Source organism: Symsagittifera roscoffensis, chromosome 7, assembly GCF_963678635.1.
Source record: "Symsagittifera roscoffensis chromosome 7, txSymRosc1.1, whole genome shotgun sequence".
Lineage (NCBI taxonomy): Eukaryota > Metazoa > Xenacoelomorpha > Acoela > Convolutidae > Symsagittifera > Symsagittifera roscoffensis.
The window spans coordinates 6,016,354-6,035,731 of NC_087068.1; the positions used below are offsets into that span (position 1 = coordinate 6,016,354).

At 33.5% G+C, this 19,378-nt stretch overlaps 2 protein-coding genes across 3 annotated transcripts in view; both read left to right on the forward strand.

The window, feature by feature from the left end:
• LOC134851743 (uncharacterized) overlaps positions 1-19,307 on the forward strand; it is a gene marked incomplete in the record, with an annotated part of 109,728 nt that extends 90,421 nt beyond the window's left edge. The window contains 1 exon segment of the mRNA XM_063867961.1: positions 19,218-19,307.
• LOC134851746 (uncharacterized) overlaps positions 19,204-19,378 on the forward strand; it is a 55,876-nt gene continuing 55,701 nt past the window's right edge. For both annotated transcript variants that reach the window (XM_063867965.1, XM_063867966.1), the window contains exon 1: positions 19,204-19,307. The gene's annotated coding sequence lies outside the window, so the exon portion shown is untranslated. The remainder of the gene's footprint in view (positions 19,308-19,378) is intronic.

Genomic DNA, 19,378 nt, shown 5'->3' on the forward strand with positions numbered 1-19,378 from the left:
CCATCGGTCATAACTCATCTGGTGCGACCATAAGTCTCGAACAAGACCTTAATAGCTTAGAATTAACCAAAATAGATTAGAAATTAAACAAAAACATTTAAAAAATGTTATACGACAATAATTTAATCGAAATGTCTCTACGACTCAATAGATCAGAGCCAATATTCCGAACCATAACAGAACTACCCGGAATTGGAAGAAGACCTCGAACCAGAGACGACATACGACAAAGTAGAAACTTGCCATATAGTTATATGATAGTTCGGCAAAAGCCAGAACAAACTTTTATATTTAGAATACTACTGGCAATGAATTTAGATTTTCATTTGCAAACATAAAACCTTGAAGTTAATCTTCAAAATCATTTCAGGCGCTAAACAAAATTATTAATATACAATAACGATTGATAAAAAGATCTAAGATCGTTTTCCTAAAGCTCTGCAGTAATATACAAAACATGTTTGAAAAATATTTATTGAAAAATAAAAATAAAAATTAGTAGCATGACAATAAATGGTTAGTAATCATAAATCATCCTGTTGTTCCAGCTCCATCATCTAAAACATAACAGCAATCATAAACCCACTAATATCATCAAAACACTAAATCTTTCCTTTACACACATTTGAAATTTTATTAAAACTTAAATTCACTTAATTTTAAAACCAGATCATCAAGGCTTATCCTTGGATCTTAAATCATTTTCTACTTAATTAAATTTTAAATTTGATCATCAAGGCTTATCCTTGGATCAAACAGAACAACTTTGTTCTCCCCCACCCACTTAATTAGTGTCTAACGACCTCAAACGTCGATTCACTTCCAACCCTTTCTAAAGACCTAAGACTAATAGAAATTTTTAAACAAAACTAATCATTCAAATTAGGATAAACAGTGAAGAACTTCGGTTATTCATCCTTCACTTGACCCCCCCTCTTACCAGACCCAGGATAAATCTTAGACTTAGTAAGTTTAAAATAGTATCTAACGAACTACTCGCGTTCTAATTATACCTGAACCTTGTGGATCGATTTACTATTCTCCAACCCTTGAACACAATCACTACCCCTAAGTAAGATTAAGTAAGTTAACACCTTAACTTATACTAGCCACGAGAAAGTAAAAAATCATTCTTCGGAATCGATATACTTTTCTCTCCAACCCTGAACAAATAGACCCAGGTTAAGCTAAACAAAAAATCGTAAGAACTAACAGTTTAGGAAAATAGAAATCATTTAACAACCTTTTGCATCCGTCATTCTAAACCTTATGTCATTTAAAAACCTAGGAAATAAACAAACAATCGTTTTACACAATTGTGAAATAGATAACAAAAAATACGACCTTGTAATCACACCTCATACACAAACAGTTGGATACATTCGAATAAAACGACAAACACTAAAAAGAAAAATAATAACGAAACAAAGACAAATAACACGAAAAAGATTTTCAAAAAATCGAAACGCATTTTCAGAATCAGAAACCAACAGTTTAGACGAACTTTACAAACTAAAAGAATCAATAGATAAAAATTGCCCACTTCACGATCAATTATATTTTTCTGACTCAGAAACAACTTCAAATTCATCAAAAAGAGGAAAAAGAAGAATAAAAAAGCAGTATAAACACAAACCAGTACATTTATACAATTGGAATCAACCAATTAGACACATTGATAATTACATATTAACAGTCATCGAACGAAAAAATGAGCTCAACGCACACTCCAGGTGAAGAAACTCCAGATGATGATGAAATCTTTCCTTTTATAGTAGACGCAGATACTGATAGAGGACAACACATATTTTGTCAAAATTTACTCGTAAATTTATTTGAACCCGGAATCAGTCCATGTAAAACAGAGTTCCCCGATGTAAAAATCAAAAGACAAATCATAGATCACTACTTAAAAGATATATGCAACATAACACAACAGTATGGAATCTACTCCATAGAATTCACCTCACCAAACCATAATAATAGAAAATATACAATTCAAACAGACGATCTTGATTTAGAATTTTCAAAAGTTTTTTCAGAATATATAAAAAGCATCCAATATCATAACTCACAAAGAGCAAACTCCATATTCACTAATGAAGTTTTCGCAATAATATATAGTTATATTTCGATATTAGAAAACGAAATCCCAATAACAAATGTCTCACCGACAGAAACATCCAAACATTTGAAAGTACGACATGAAATCACACTACTCTCTAGTTATTTAAACATCATTAAAGAAAATTTCACGAAAGACGACGTTTCACAACATACAAAACACGATCTACAAAAAATTTTGGCATGGTTTATAATAGATTATTTCACACACAATATTGATTTGATTGCACAAGCAAGAAAAAATTTTAGACCCCAAAACTCGAACGATGATACCGCTATCACAGAACAATCAGATTATGTTTGGGACCCCGAATGGTCTCATCCCGCATTTATAAGCTTCCCACAATCAATCTCAAGTCAAGCAATAAGTACGATATCTTACATAAGAGATTATGTAAAAGTAATACCATTAACTATTGATGCAACACCATTAAACTATAATACATTTTTGCCCGATACACAAAATAATAGTTTAAACTCTACAGTTATACACAATGAAAACCTCAATGGAACTAGGAATCTTACTCAACAAGATATCCAGACACCATCACACTTCATAAATGAAGAAATTGTACACACAACAACTACACAACAAAGTATTTCACCAATACGCCCAAATTTAACAACACCAAGAAATACAAATCCTTCACAAACACAGGTAACCTTACAATCAACCGTTAAACCTTCGGTTGCCCCTAAATATTCACATATGGATTACCAAACATACAGACCCATGACAATACCATCAAAAACACGCAAAACATTCACTAGAAACAACTTTGCAGACCATAATTATAATTATACACATCCATCAAAAACATATAACCAACCACAAAGAAATTTTAACCAATATACAAGATCTCGAAATTGGGATAACCCAATGACCCAACCTAATTCAATAAATTTCCAAACAAATCCTCCACAGGATCACAGTGAAAATTACCCATTTTTTCAACAAAATAAAAATAAAAAACAGACATCTTATCAAATGGATTATTTATCCTCAGATGATGATTTCTTACAACCAGATATATTTCCACCAAATACTCAAGAATATCGTAGACAAGGAATACAGAGAACACGTACAAATCATAGAAATTTTTCTCCACAACCAATAGATGCACAACATCAACAACCAATTCAACAACAAAATCTAATTAATACACAATCTTTTCAACCAATTCAACAACAAAATCCAATGACTGCACACTCGTATCAAGCATCACAAATGCAAAATGAAATACCACTCCCATATTATCTCCAACAACATGAAATAACAAGAAACCAACTTTCGAATTTTTCTCAAATGCCAAATGCAGCAGAATCATTACAAATGACAATGAATCCATACCTTATGGGTGGATCATCAATAACATCAAACAAACCTTTAATGGTTTTCACAGGAACAGACCCTGAATACTCTGTAGAAGATTATTTAAATGCAGTAACAGCAAACCTGATTTTAAATATTGGACCTGAACCAATTAATACGCCACTACATCAAAATTGGATACATCGACGCACAGCGTTAATACAAACAACCTTAGATGGCGCAGCCCAAAAATGGTTTTCAGTACTACCTCAAGAAATAAAATCAAACTGGAAAAGGTTTACACAGGAATTTTCAAAAATGTTTGACTCCGAAAGAAACAAACAACAACAAAGAGTTTTATGTAATGAAATTCGCAGATTACCAAACGAAACCATCAAGCAAATAGCAGTACGAATCGAAACACTAGTTCGAAAAGCATACTCACTAAATACACATGACTATAAAAACACAAAGATGACAGAAATCTTAATGATGACCTTAACACCACAATTAAGGAAAATAGCAATAAAAAAGAGAGCATCCCATCCTTCTTCAATTCGAGAACCCGATTTAGATTTTCGAAAACTAGTAGACAAATTAGAACAAGCAGAAATCACGATGAAACTAGAAGAAACGGAAAATCTGAAATTACAATACGTTAACAAAATTGAAACGACTCCCATTAATATTAATAATATACAGGAATCAGAGACAGACCTCGTTGAAAAAATCACTGAAATACTCAATATTTACGAAAAGAACCCAAACTTTAAAGGCAAACCATCTTTCAAAAAATGGTGTAATTATTGCCGACGATACGGACACAGTATTTCCGAATGTAGACAAAAACAGCAAGACAATCAAAATAAACCTCAAAAATATAAAGAACCAAATAAATCATTCTATCAATACATGAAAAAAGATCAAAATCTACCGAACAAAACAGTCCACAGCAACAACAGTTCAGGAAAACCACTCCCGAACAATACAAATTATACAAGAAATCAATCACCATATAACTCAAGTTATAGAGGAAGATCACCAGAACGAAGAAACACGAATAATTCATCACAAAATCACTACAATAGACCAAATAGTCGAAATAACTACTCCAGATCAAATTCAAATACACAACGATTTGTTTCTAGATCTAATTCCCAATCAAGAAATAACTACTATCCAAACAACCAATCACGAAATTCATCATACAATAGGAATAGAAACTACTCCTATAATCGAAATAGAAGTTATTCAAACAACCGAAACCAGAATTACCCGAACAATCGATCAAGGAATAACTCATATAATAGATCGAACTATAACAGACCAAACAATAATTACCAAAACAGATCGCGAAATAATTCACAAAATCGACACCCAAGTTATAATAATCGTTATAGAAATTATTCCCAATCACCACACCGGAATAATAATAACTATAATAATTCTAATAATCGCCACAGAAGTAGTACACCTAAACATCAAAGACAAATCAATCAAGTACAATCTAATCCAGAAACAACATCAGACCCTCCAGGTATTGATGACACAGTAACTGATACGTTACAACTCAATCAAATAAACTGTACATCATCAGATTCAGAAAGTGATACTGAAAACACTCTTTCTATCAATATGATAAAAGCCGAAAATGACTATGAATCTGTCATATATGAACAACCCTTTCCATCACATATATATGAAAATCAATCAGAATTTCTTCAAAATTATTACACTACACCCATAAATTCCACACCAACGACGCAAGAAACAAACGAGATTAACACTACAAATCAAACCAATAAAAATACCAAAACAAAATGCTTGAATACAAACCACATTTATCAAAATATACAAAAAGAACAACCCAAAGAAAAAATTTGGACAATACCATTTCTCTTAGAAAGCCCAAGAAATAAAGAATTTCAACCACCAGACCTTGAAATAGATTTTTTAATTGATTCAGGAGCAGAATCAAACATAATAAACATCCCCACATGGAATGAAATAAAAACTTTACACCCAAAGCTAACACCTCTTGAAACCTCCAGTAAGTTAGCAACAGCACAAGGATCAACATTGATAAACTACGGAAAAATCCAATTATTTCTCCTCCCCACCAGAACAATGGAACAAAGCAAAATTTTAAATAAGCCATTTAAACAAATATTCCATATCACTGACATTAAATATAATATCATTGGAATACCATTTATTTCGAAGTATATACCAACAATTAACATACTAAATAGTAAAATATTAATCAAAGATAAATATACAAAAACAAAAGAAACATCCTTAACATTTTTTCAAAGATTAAATAAACAACCACCATTCTTTTCAAAATTCTACCCGATATTTAACCAACAAAGAAAACACTTGAAACCACTATCAGGAAATATCTATAATTTTTCAATCAAACAAGTTCACCAATATGATAAAGAACAAAACAAACAAAAATTTTATATGTCAGAATTTGAATTCAAACCTATTCACAAATTTTTCAAAATCACAATCTCATCCATAAAATATTTGAAAAATTCGAATTCAGATATCATTTCCTTACATGTCTATAACAACACACCTTACCAAGTAACATTACCTTTAGGACTTTTAGGATATTGTGAAACCAACGCTACAATATCACCAATACACGAAAAAGCCTATCGCGTAAATAATATACTCCAATTACTAGATATTTGCCAATCTACAATTCTTAATGAAGAATTATCTATAAATAATATAATAAGTAACGAAAACAGAAATTCGGATTATTTCACAAAAACTCCATATTTCAAACCTACATTCAACATAAGTAACTACACAGAGGACCAACAAAAATTTTTAACAATGTTTAATTTCCAACATTCACAAATAACACAAGACGAATTCGAAAAATTAGCCAAACAGCTAATTAAATATTCATCAGTCTATGCAACATCAAAATTCGATGTTGGAAAAATCAGTTCATCACTACATCTCCCGTTAAAACCAGACGCAGTTTTCAAAAAACAGAGAGCAAGTAAAGTACCAATTCACTTACATGATAAAGTAAACAGATTACTCGACATTTTAGAACAATACAACATTATATCACCAGTAAACAAAGAAGAACAACCAAAAGGCAACACATTTATCAACCCCGTTATCATTCTAGCAAAAGGAGAATCATTAAAAATCGTTCTCGATGCTAGATACCTCAATTCACTTATAGATGAATCAAAATGTAATTGGCCCATTGAACCAATACAAGTTATTTTAACAAAAATAAACGGCAAATACTTTACAACCGCCGATATGAATAGTGCATACAATCAAATGCCACTAGATGAACAATCACGACGTTTAACACAATTTGTTATCGGAAACCAACAATATGAATTCAACCACTTATTCTATGGAATATCCATAGGACCAGCAGCATTTTCAGCTTTTATGAGCAAAATTTTTAGACCACTAATACTCAAGAAAAACGCAATCACCTATTTAGACGATGTTTTTATGCAATCACAAACAAAAGACGAGATGTTCAATGTTTTAGAAAAATATCACCAAATACTTCAGAACGAAAATCTGAAGGCCGCCCCCGATAAATCACACTTCTTTTTGACAAGAGTTAAATTCTTAGGACATAATATAGAAAGAAAAACAATAACTCCATTGAAATCACGCATTGACGCTATTCAAAAACTTCAACCACCAACAAATAAAAAGAAAATCCAAGAATTTCTTGGAATGTTAAACTTTTTAAGTAAATATGTTTATAAAATGCAATTATATCTACGACCATTTTATAACATCCTTAGACAACAAAATAATTTTGAATGGAACACAGAACATCAAACACGATTTGAAGAAGTAAAGAAACTTTTAACTGAACAAATTTCAAACACAATTCCAGATTCAAATCAACCATTTTATGCAATGTGCGATGCTTCGAACTTTGGCATCGGTGCAGCACTATTACAATCACATAATGGTACAAATAAAATGAACCTCATATCAGCAAATTCTCGATTATTCACTCAAGCAGAGCTACGACTCTCAACTCTAATGAGAGAATGTACAGCCATAATATATACACTGACAGAATATGAATTTCTGATACTTGGATCAAAACATCCAACAGTTCTATTCACAGACCATAAACCAATCATCTTTCTCTTTACACAAAAATCTAACCCAAACCACCGAGTTTACAGATTTCAACTAATTCTAATGAAGTTTCCAAACTTACATATAGTTTGGACTGCAGGAAAAAATCTTGCATTACCAGACACCTTAAGTCGAAATACACCACCTGAATTACTTACACGAAAAACAACAGTTGAAATACCCAAAAACATAAAATTCTACCTTGCAGAAAACGAAACATCACCCCGATTGGAATGCAAATATGCAGTAAAAACTGATATTGAACAATCACAAATAAATAATTTACAACATTTCCCACTTTATTTAGATTGTCAAAATAATCATTATGAAGTTGATCTACTTGGAACATCAACTTTCAAACCAATCCCATATTCTCAATGGATAAAAAATAACACCCAACAAAAACGAACAAAACAACACCCGCCTAAGAAAGACCATTTTCCACTAATTGAAAAAGAAGATTTAACTGATAAAATAAATTTATCAGGACCACAAACAAATAATTCAAAATACACAATAAATCAAGTTTTTGACCTTCACGACCCACTTGATACAATACCCTTATCTAAATTCGAAATTGAAAACATTTTTCTCCCTCCAACAGAAACGATTACAATTTCAACACTGAAACAATATCAAAATCTTGACCCGATAATTAGACAACTGAAATCATGGCACAAATATAAAACTAAACCTATCAAAGCAGATTCAACCATTCTAGGAAACAAAACACTCCTCCGATACTTTCGCAAATTTAACAACACAACAATTAACGAAAATACAGACCTTTTAGAGTATAACCTAAATGAATCTACAGTTCCCTGTCTCCCTTTAAGTATGATTCTTATAGCTTTTAATATTTCCCATACACAAAATATTAAAGGACACTCTGGATCAGAGAAAACATATTCAAATTTCATACAAAACTTTTATTTCCCAAATGCACCAATTTGGATAAAAGTACTATGCAATGACTGTATAGTATGTCAACTAAATAAACCTTACCCAAATCAAAAACAAATAGCACAAAAACAAGATTTTAAAGGACAAAGTTTGTACTTTAATCATCGTATCTCATTTGATACTAAAGGACCAATTTCACCCTCATCAGAAGGAAACTCGTACATTATGGTAATTGTTGACGCATTTACACATTATGTAGCACTTAACCCAGTACCACATTGTAACGCTTATTACGCTTACACAACACTCTATGAACACTGGATAGCAAAATTCGGACTACCAGAAATATTAGTTACAGACAACGGTACAGAATTCATAAATAATGAAATTATCACACTATGTCATTTATATAACATTAAACACAAACCACGTACATCTCATGCACCTTGGACAAACGGCTTAGTCGAAGGTATGAACCGTTCATTACAAGAATATCTTAGATGTATCATCAACGGAAATGATACAAAATATACCGAATGGTCAGCAGATGTAAAATTATTTCCCTTAGCATATAATTCACAAATAACGACAACTTTAGGAATGTCACCATATGAAATGGTTTTTAACCAAAAACCACGCAAACCAATAATGTTTACAGCAAATTCTCATAAAAACGCACAAGGTTATTGTCAACCAAATAAAGATTCAATTTGTTATAACCTACCTTTACATACACACGATGAAGATCATTTTCATCATCCACAAATTCTTAAACTAGCCTCCGGTACACACACCGAATGGATTCTAAATAGAGATAAAAAACACAATGAAATTTATCAAAAAATAACAAAAAAGTTATTACAAAGACAAAACATTAATGAACAAATCAATTCACGTTTTACACCAGCCTCCGAATTAAAAATTGGAACATTTGTTTTAATACCTAATTTTAATACTCAAAAAGGAATTTCTAAAAAATTACAACCCCTTCGAAAAGGACCATACCAAATAATTGCAAAACCCACTGATGTCACATATAAAATTACCGACTCAAACAAAAAAGAAATCGTTCAACATCGAAACAACCTATTACCTTATTACCCAAAAGAATACGCACTCCGCGAATTAACTCAATTATATTCTTTCACAGGACTAAAAATCATTCAAAATGAACCACATCTGAAAAACACAGAACAAAATGATAACCCCACCGAAAATCAAAACACAAAACCAATCGCCACCAAAATCAATACACAAAACCATAAAGAATCACCAAAACAAAGAAAAAATAGAAAAATGACCGAACAAATAATACCCCAAGAACAAATCGACAAATCGGAAAATCGAAAAACAACAAGACTCCGAAATCAACCACGTAAAAACTATAAAATATTCATCCCCCAATCTAAAATTTTAAAAAAAGTGGAATTTCAAAAGTAATTTTAACATTATACTTCACTATCTTGAAACCTTTGAAACATTTTTCATTTACATTTTTCAAAATAACATGCTGACAAGTACGTAATAATTCTAGTTCAAAATAGACCAATAGGATTCATCCAATCCGTCACTTTCTCTAACTCAAACTAAGACCAATTAGACGAATCATATAGAACTCCAGGCACATCTATAACTATAACTTTACGACCTCCAGGTCAAAAATAAGCAAACCACTCCAACTTGACAACTAAAATAAATATCACCATAATACCGTACCCCTCCCTTATCTAATAACCCAAAGATCAACAATATTTCCCCAACTCAGACCACGAATACCCCCAAAGCAAATTTGTTAACTTAGCCTAAAGTAACAAAATGAACATTTTAATTAGCCTAAAGTATAAAAATCTCACCATACCCCGGATCATTTGACAAACAAAAATAAAGAAAAAGACGACCTCCCAGTCACCATGAAAATTGCCCCCAACAATTTTTTACAAAACTCAACCCACTTGTCAAAAAACTAATAAATAATCCGACCACACTAGAAAATCGCCTCAAACAGCAAAAAATATTCGACCAAGAGATCATTTCTTAAATGCTCTTCTCTCAATCAGTTACTCAAATACTCATAAATCTTAAACATTTTTTTACAATACTTGAAACCTTTATAATATTTCTTTTTGATATACTTGAATCTTTTCTAATAATCCTAATCATTTTTTGTAACATTTTTTAAATTTTCTACACTATACTCGAACTATTCCTCCAACTTTCCAAAACCCTTGATTACATCCACAGGTACGATTCATATAACTTGTCTAAATGATACGAACAATTTTCAGTAGAACCGATATTTTTTTATTGTTTGTAATTTTCATAACATTTTTATCATCCCTCATTTTGACAATATGTAAATGTATAAAGAAAGCAATCCTCACATTTGCCCTAGCAACAATCCTTCTAATTCTTTTTTTGGAAGAATATTATAATAAACACAAAATTTCTCACTAAAGTAATAATTCAAAAAACTATCAAAAATTGCTACCCAACAGTCACAAAATCAGTCTTCACCGACATCATCCCAAGATAACCCAACACCACCTTCAACTACTCAAAATCCTCAAACATCTACACGAATTTCTTTTCAAGACAATCCATACACTTTTGAAGAACGACATGCTCGTTTATCAGAACCACTAGAACCAGTTCAACGACAAGCACCTTTAAGCGAACCAACATATAACCTATACCCAACACTACCACAAGAACTAAATAGAATAAGAAATCCTAGTCAAAACCAAAATACAGTCGAAATAAATAGACAAATTATACATCCTCGACGAAACAGAAATCTTCAAACTCCCCGAGTTCATTTTGATATACCTCAATCCCCATCACAAAACACTCCAGAAAACCCCATTGGTATATTACCAGAAACCCCTACGCTTCTTTCACAACGTAGCACCTCAAGCTTACCATCAGATTACTTAGGTTCAACACCAACATCTGAACAAATACGTGAAAATCCCTTTAACCCCCCAAACCAAACATCACGATTTCCATATTGGACTACACATTCATTTACACAAGGTAAACCAAATTTAGTCAATGACCCCATAGATATTTCTACGGATACAACAACATCCTCATCACTACCAGAAACATTATCACTACCATCAACACCATCAATAAGCCAATTTTCACCACCACCCTTTAACTTAAATTTTCCAAATAATCTCGACGCCAGATATCGAGAACAATCATCAATAAATATTCCTTTAAGACTAGATTGGAATACATTTACAGCACCTCCACCATTATTTGGACAACATCAAGAAAGTAACCGCCTTCATAACTGGGCACTTAATAGATTACAATATCGCCAAGATATTCACAACGATATCCGTGATCACAATATTCAAATACTCCAACAAAACAGTTTACAATTAAAGTTTGAAATCACAGTTAAGTTAAATAATATTACCCAACATCCCTACCCATTAAATCCACCTAACATAACAGCTCAATCACTACCACCACCGTTTATAACTACTGAAGTAATATACAAATACGACAGATATACCAAAAACACAATTGGCTACATTACATTTTATAATCCATACTCAGGATTATCATACACATGTATATTCTAAAATTATTAATTTTTCTCCAACTCCTTTTTCTAGTAATCTCAAATCAAAACATAAACCCTTCTCCTCGTACAGGACCACAAGATTTATTAGTAACACATTACGATTGTGAAGAAAATGAACAAAAAACACTACATAAATATGCAATAAATCAAGTATCACAATGTGAAACAGAACCACAAGCTATAGAAACCACAGATGTAATAGCAACACTCTATTCAAAAGCCCGAGCAACAACAGTTACAGGTTATAAATTCACAGCAACATTTTCCGAAAAGAAAGTACATTGTTCACAAGTCTCGAACGGAAACAAAAACCGACTTGACCATGAATCATTCTATCAAAGTAATATAGAACGTCTTTTACATCTCAATCCCGACGATTGTAAAAATGAATTACTTAGACTAAACATCACACAAAATAAAAACTCCCAAAGAAAGTTAGTTAACTTTCAAGTTTTTTCAGACTCTGTACATCAATCACAACTTGAAAGACACCAAGGACATATAAAACTAGACGAAAAATACCCGTATAACGGCGCACACGGACGATTAACCTATGACCTACACGATAAACATTGGATACCACACATTGGTATAAATAACCCATCAAACTGCAAAGCAGACACAAAAAATAAAGGATACCAAGAAATAATGTTTTTCGATTGGAAAATACAACTCGAAAAAATACAACTAACACGAGATTTATCAGATAATACAATGATCTATCAAGGAATCCGATTACCTTGTAAAAATGATCAAGGTTATTGCGACCCTACAACGAGAACACAAGCAACAATTGTTTGGTTCCCCGAAGATACATGTACAACATTTCAAGTAGCAAAAATACACGCTCGTATGATAAAATTTCACGAAAAATATTTTATACAATCAATTCCATATGAACAAGTCCATCCATCACGAAAACTAAGTTCTAATTTTAGAAACATAGACAATATAGAAAATAAATTGACACGTTTTCAGATATATCAAGAAACAGAACTTGCATGTAAATACAGGAATCCACTTCACAGAACACAATATTCTGAAATATTAGTTGAATATGAAAAAGGATTCGACATGACCACTGGAAAAGTAAAAATCGACCCATATGCCACAGGTCATCCTCTAAACGAAGGAACATCCTATATACCAGTTAATTTTGAAAAAAGCAACGGACAACCTGGTGGACATCTAAAACCCCATGACACCAGAAGCACACGCTTACAAGAATTATCACTAATGAATACTACATATTTCGGTAATATCCACTATGATATTCATTTAGATATGAAACTAGATTATACAATTAGCCGAATTTTTCAAGAAATGTCACTCTCCGAATTAGAAACACTACACCACCTATGCGAATTGGAACGAACACAAATATTACAATCACTTGCACTAGCAGTATTAAAAATACCCTATGCAGGATACTTATTATCTGGAAATAGATCAAATTTTTTAGACTATGAAGGAAACATCTTATGGTTTTATACTTGTACTAAAAAAGTATCACCACTATACGTTTTTGAAGATAAACGATGTTATAAAAGAATCCCTATCTTTTATAAGAATAAAGTACATTTCGTGGATACACTTTCACGAAGAACCTATTTCTGGGATACCGCAGTCCCATGTGGATCAGAAAATAGCCACAATGTAGTACAACTAAACCCTGATGAAAATAAATATTATCTTCTCACTCCATATCCCACATTAATGCAATCACTCAAAACATTTTCGCCAGAAAGCATTCGCGCTATTGCTCGAAACCCAAATATAGACTTACAATCAATAGGAATCTATTCAAAATCAGATATTCAACATCACATTAGAACACAACAATTCCAAGAATTATTAACACAAATGGACACTATACAAAGACAATCAATAGACCAAAATTTACGCAAACTTGCAGAAACCGCAGGATTTGCCGATATCTACACGCAAGACTATAGCGGATATTTTAAAGACATTAAAGATTATATATATCTAAACGGTGAAAAATACCGTCCCCAAGATATATCACCAATTAACATTTTTAGCTTTGTTACACTCAAAAATGAGATCCTCGATTTTCTAGGATGGCCCTACTACATCTTAGAAAAATTGACTATTTTATACGCAATGTTTAACTTTATTGGATTTCTTTTCTCACTTTTAAAAGGAATCTACAACACATGTGCTATACACACACAAGTCAATCGACAAGCAAGTGTAGCACGCATACTCTTTGCAGGATTTTTTGGAATCTTTTCTACATCTATAAACAAAATTCTTTTAGACGCACAAATAAAAGAATATAACACAAAAAATGCAACACGACAAAATACATACGACGAAGAACATAACAATGTAGACATAACGCCAACGGCACCACAATTACCACCCCTACCAAATAACCATCCACTATCCCTAGTCCCACGAAATTTTCGAAATTTAGCCATCACACATAATCCAAATTTTCGACTCACCACATCACAAAGTCCCATCCAACATATAATGACACACCAGTCACAAGATGATAATACTTATGAACAAATTATTGAACAACCCCATACCACCGCTTTTCAGTCTCAGAATAATCATTTTTTTAGCCCACGATGAGCCGCCAACTTGGATCACTACACCGATCAAATTCCCACCCAACCAATCTTACCTCTCCAATCCCAATAATACCACTTTTTGCTTTTCCGCCACCCGACTTTCCATCTAGTAATGTAACATCAGGCATGAATTCCGACACTAATTCACACATCTCAGTTTTATATTCCATCTCACAACTCAATAACCCGAATATTGAAACCCCCGATGAATTTGCCGACTCAGAACCACCCCCATCCAATAATTTTCATAACTCTTCTAATTTTTCTCAACCCCCTTTTCAACCCATATTATCCAATAACCCTGACCCCATCACTCCCACACCCTCTTATGCTTCCCAAGTTACCCCAACCTACTCCTCATACCATTCTGACCAATCATCTCATTCTCCAGACACCCCCCGAATCTCCCCAGAGCTAGATAATTTTATTACCCTTCAACAACAACCCTACCACCTTAATACCCCAACCATAAACCAAATTTCCTCCACAATAAATTCATCCAACCCCCCCACCCCTACACCCTCTTCAAATTATACTGAATCATTAGCACCATCATCCACATCAACTGAATCTTCACTCAACACTAATGGAGCTTACCGCACTTTTAAAAGAAAGTTCCCCAACCATCCTTTCCCAGCAAAACCAGGAACAGCCCGTGAATACATCAACCACCCCAAGCATACTAACACAAAAGAATTTTTAGCCATCACCTTACCCTCATTCCCACAATACACCTTAAACACCCCCCACGACACTAACGAAACACGCAACTTTGTAGATGAATACGTTTTAATGCCCACTCTCTCTTGGACCTCATATTATCATTTTACTAACCCTCTTTGCTTACCTTTATCTAACACTCACATCGATATAGAGCGAAATACGGACATGCTATATCGACTCACTACACCACTAACCGCTAGACAATTTACTTACGTTGGATATAAAAAATCACTAAAAACACACACTGCACCTAGAGCTAACGAATATACACTCGAATACTATGATCACAACATCATCAGAGCTAACCAAGATCAATTCTTAGACGACGATCGCTTCGCTAATCCACAAATCACCGAGAAATTTTTCATTAAAACACCATATGTATTTACACTAAATATCTTCGATCGAAAGTTTGATCACATTATTTCAGAAGCACTAACAGACACACAAGCATACGAAAGTTTTAAAGAACGCTTCCAAATATTTTCACTAACCTTTCATTTCCTTGCACCACACGAAAGAGATTTACACTGCTCACACGATATTATGTTGCGCACTAAACAAACCCACACATATAGTTATTATCGCTTCATCCAAAATCACTTTGACCTACACACACCCTCTAGACAACCACACCATCGCTTTCAATTCATAAATTCCAAATACACTTCACCATTTTTCCTAAATTTCACATATTGCATTAAAGATACTAACCTTCATGGTATTCTTCGTAATTATGACCCCATAACCCAAATGTACATCTTCTGTCCCATCACCAAGACCTTCAACGCCGAAGAATCCCGACCCTTCCTTATCCCACACGAGTTCCTACAACCTATAGAAATCCCAATTTTAGAATTCATCCACAACACTAAATTCAATCACAAATTATATAATCTAATCCAAAACACACCTTATGAGTTTGCAGTTGGTACTGAAGAACTAACCACTATTAAGGCACTTCAATTGCTTTGGCCACTGCTTCAGACTAAAAATATCATCCGCATCTTAGCTAAACTACTAACAACTTCAGAACTAATTCACGACATCTTCCCCCACGGTTTTTTCCCCGACGACTAACAGGTAAGTATGAATTAAATGAATATAACTAACTAATTGAAATATTAAAAACTCACCATACTTTATTCATGTTTTCTTTAGATTTTTAGCCTTCATCCGACGATCACCTACAAAAACCACAAAAGACAAATAAAAACCGCAAATTTCATCAAACAGATTTCAAAAATTCTATTAATCTCTTACACTTATAAATTTATAAATTTAATACCAATGCAGTAAATTCATTTCTAAAATTTTCCCCACAAGCAGTAAATCTAATTATAATGAAAATTTGCAACTTAAAATTCCCCCATAACTAGCAGTAAATTTCTAAATTCTATGCAGTAAATTAATAAAATGCAAATGCAGTACTAACCTTTTGATATTTTCATTCATTCGCACAGAAATTCTATCCACACTCGCACAGCTCGCCCACGAAGAATTGTTTAAAATAATGAATTTCAGTTTCAAGTTTTCACACTCAACAACTCTAACATATAATAACATGTTTCAAACTTTCCTTTAACCCGGTTGGAAAGGAATCATATACTAAACAAAACTAACCAACGCAGCTTACTAAATACCACAAATCATAGAATAACAGCATGACTAAGAAAAGGAAACCAACGGTACCCAAACCGGATTAACCCAGTTTAAAACTGGATAATTTATTCTTTTGAAGACTATTATAAAGTCTAAGAAAGAAATAATAAAACACAAAAAAGTCGAAAGACAAACCCATACCACAAACAATTTGATTTTTGAAAAAAGGACACAACCAACAAAACATAAGAAAAACCACAACAAACCCAACATAAAACGTTGTCACATAACAGGACCCCTCACAAAAACCGCATGAAATCATACTCCCACTCCTGGCCTAACCCACCAGGAAGGACGTCCTGAGCATGCTCTATAGCCGGCCTAACCCACCGCGCTACATCCACGCTTTGTGACCACACCTCTATTTTTAATAAGAGCTACTCAAGTGTGAGTAACTCTTCAAAATAACCGAACTAAAACAAAAAGCTTCTGTGAAAACAACTAACTAAAATCATTATTAAAAAATATTAAACTAATAAAAGTTTTATAAAATGTAAAATCACATGATGCAATACATAGATCAGAATACAACACCAAGGACGAACATCAAAAGACAAAACGACCCCACCACACTCGAGAGAGAATGACCAACTACAATCAATATGCCGCTCACAATCACAACTCAAAGGATTTAGAGTACGACTTGACCTCGCAGAAAAGGACTTCATTGAACTAGACCAATGACCACCTCGATGACCCAAGTGTACGTACAGATCCGAGTAACCAGGCATCCCCTCCACGCACAATCTCCACGCCATTCCCAAGCTAGATCAGACACAAAAGAAGTTCTCCCCGAAGAACAGAAAAACCTGACATAGCCAACCATTCTGAAATCAGAATTGATTTTGTTGCAGAGACTCAGTCGTTGTCACAAGAAGAACACAACGTCTTATGTCCCTAACTCCAGCTTCCTGAAACTTCTTTAACAAAGAAGAAGCGGAAGAAAATTATGATGTTCACCAAATACCAACGTCCATCATCCATCCTTGAATTACAGAAGAACTGTTCTAAAAAACTCTGTAAAACCCGGATGGGTGGAACCTGATCTAAACTATATTTTATGATTGGATAAATTAAATGTTTTACCAATGTAAAGTATTTAATATTAACCAATCACGATCCATCTAACTAACAACCCACTTATTTGTAAGTGCTGAAGTTACTTGTAATTTCAGCACCAGAGAGATTTGAATTTAACTTAGAAATTAGTTGGACTCTCCCGAGCACTTCAGCAGCCGCAATAAACCAGTATACCCTAGATCTATTGAGCCTAGCAGAGACTAGTTAAACAACCTGAGACTAGATAGTATAAGAGTAAGATTAGGATCGGTATTAGACTAAGAAGTTGCACGAATCTATCCGGCCGAAAATAAGATAGCGTGACGAGCAGACGGTGTACCCTATCCGAAATTACTCTATGAGTTATACCCATCGGTCATAACTCAATAGCGTTTTTTTGGCGCGCGTTCCTCCTTCAAAATTAGTATACATAGGCGCCCAAAGCGCCTTATAAAAAATTTTAGGGCCCGTCAGCCAAAAATAGACATCTCAAAATAGTACAAAAGGACCCTTAAGGTCGGCAGGGGATCGAATCATTGAAGGGGAGGACGTCCCTTTACCCCTTCTAAATCTGCTACTGACTGGAACTAAAATGAATTTTACATCATTCAATTCTTTTTTTTTTTAATTTGAAGAGCCTAAAAGCTCATGAAAACCAATCTCATAAAGAGACGATCCAACGGTGTCAAAAAATGTTTGAGTGACAAAAGTTGTGTCAAAAACACCTTTAAGTTTCTTTTTGTTTTTAAAAGATTGGTAACAAAAAATTATGCTTAAATTAGTTTCGTTACAAAACATTTTGTGGTTGTTCTTGAACTTAAATCTTTTAAAAAAGAGCTCGGAGAATTGGTCGACCTTAAAAAAAATTTTGAACCAGAAATGATAAGCTGTCGGCACTATTCATCCACGAACGAAAGTACAAGCATCGAAGTTTTTCGGCTCAGTTTTTGAGAACCCCGGTTAGTGTCTCATTTGTTTTAAAAAATTTCAAAAAATGTGTGTTCAGGCTTTGTGTGAGTGTGTAACGGGGGTTGAGAGTGCCGTCGGTGAGGCGAGTTGGGGGGACTATGTTGCGGTCGGGCAGTTGACGCTGGAGGCGGAGGCGTGTGAAGCGGAGTTCACTGGATTGGCCAGTGACACCACACATAGAGTCACTTTACAGCTACGCGTGAGTCATACGGGTGATCATGTAAGGTCACAAATATGCATGACATCATCAACAATTAATCAGGCTTTTCC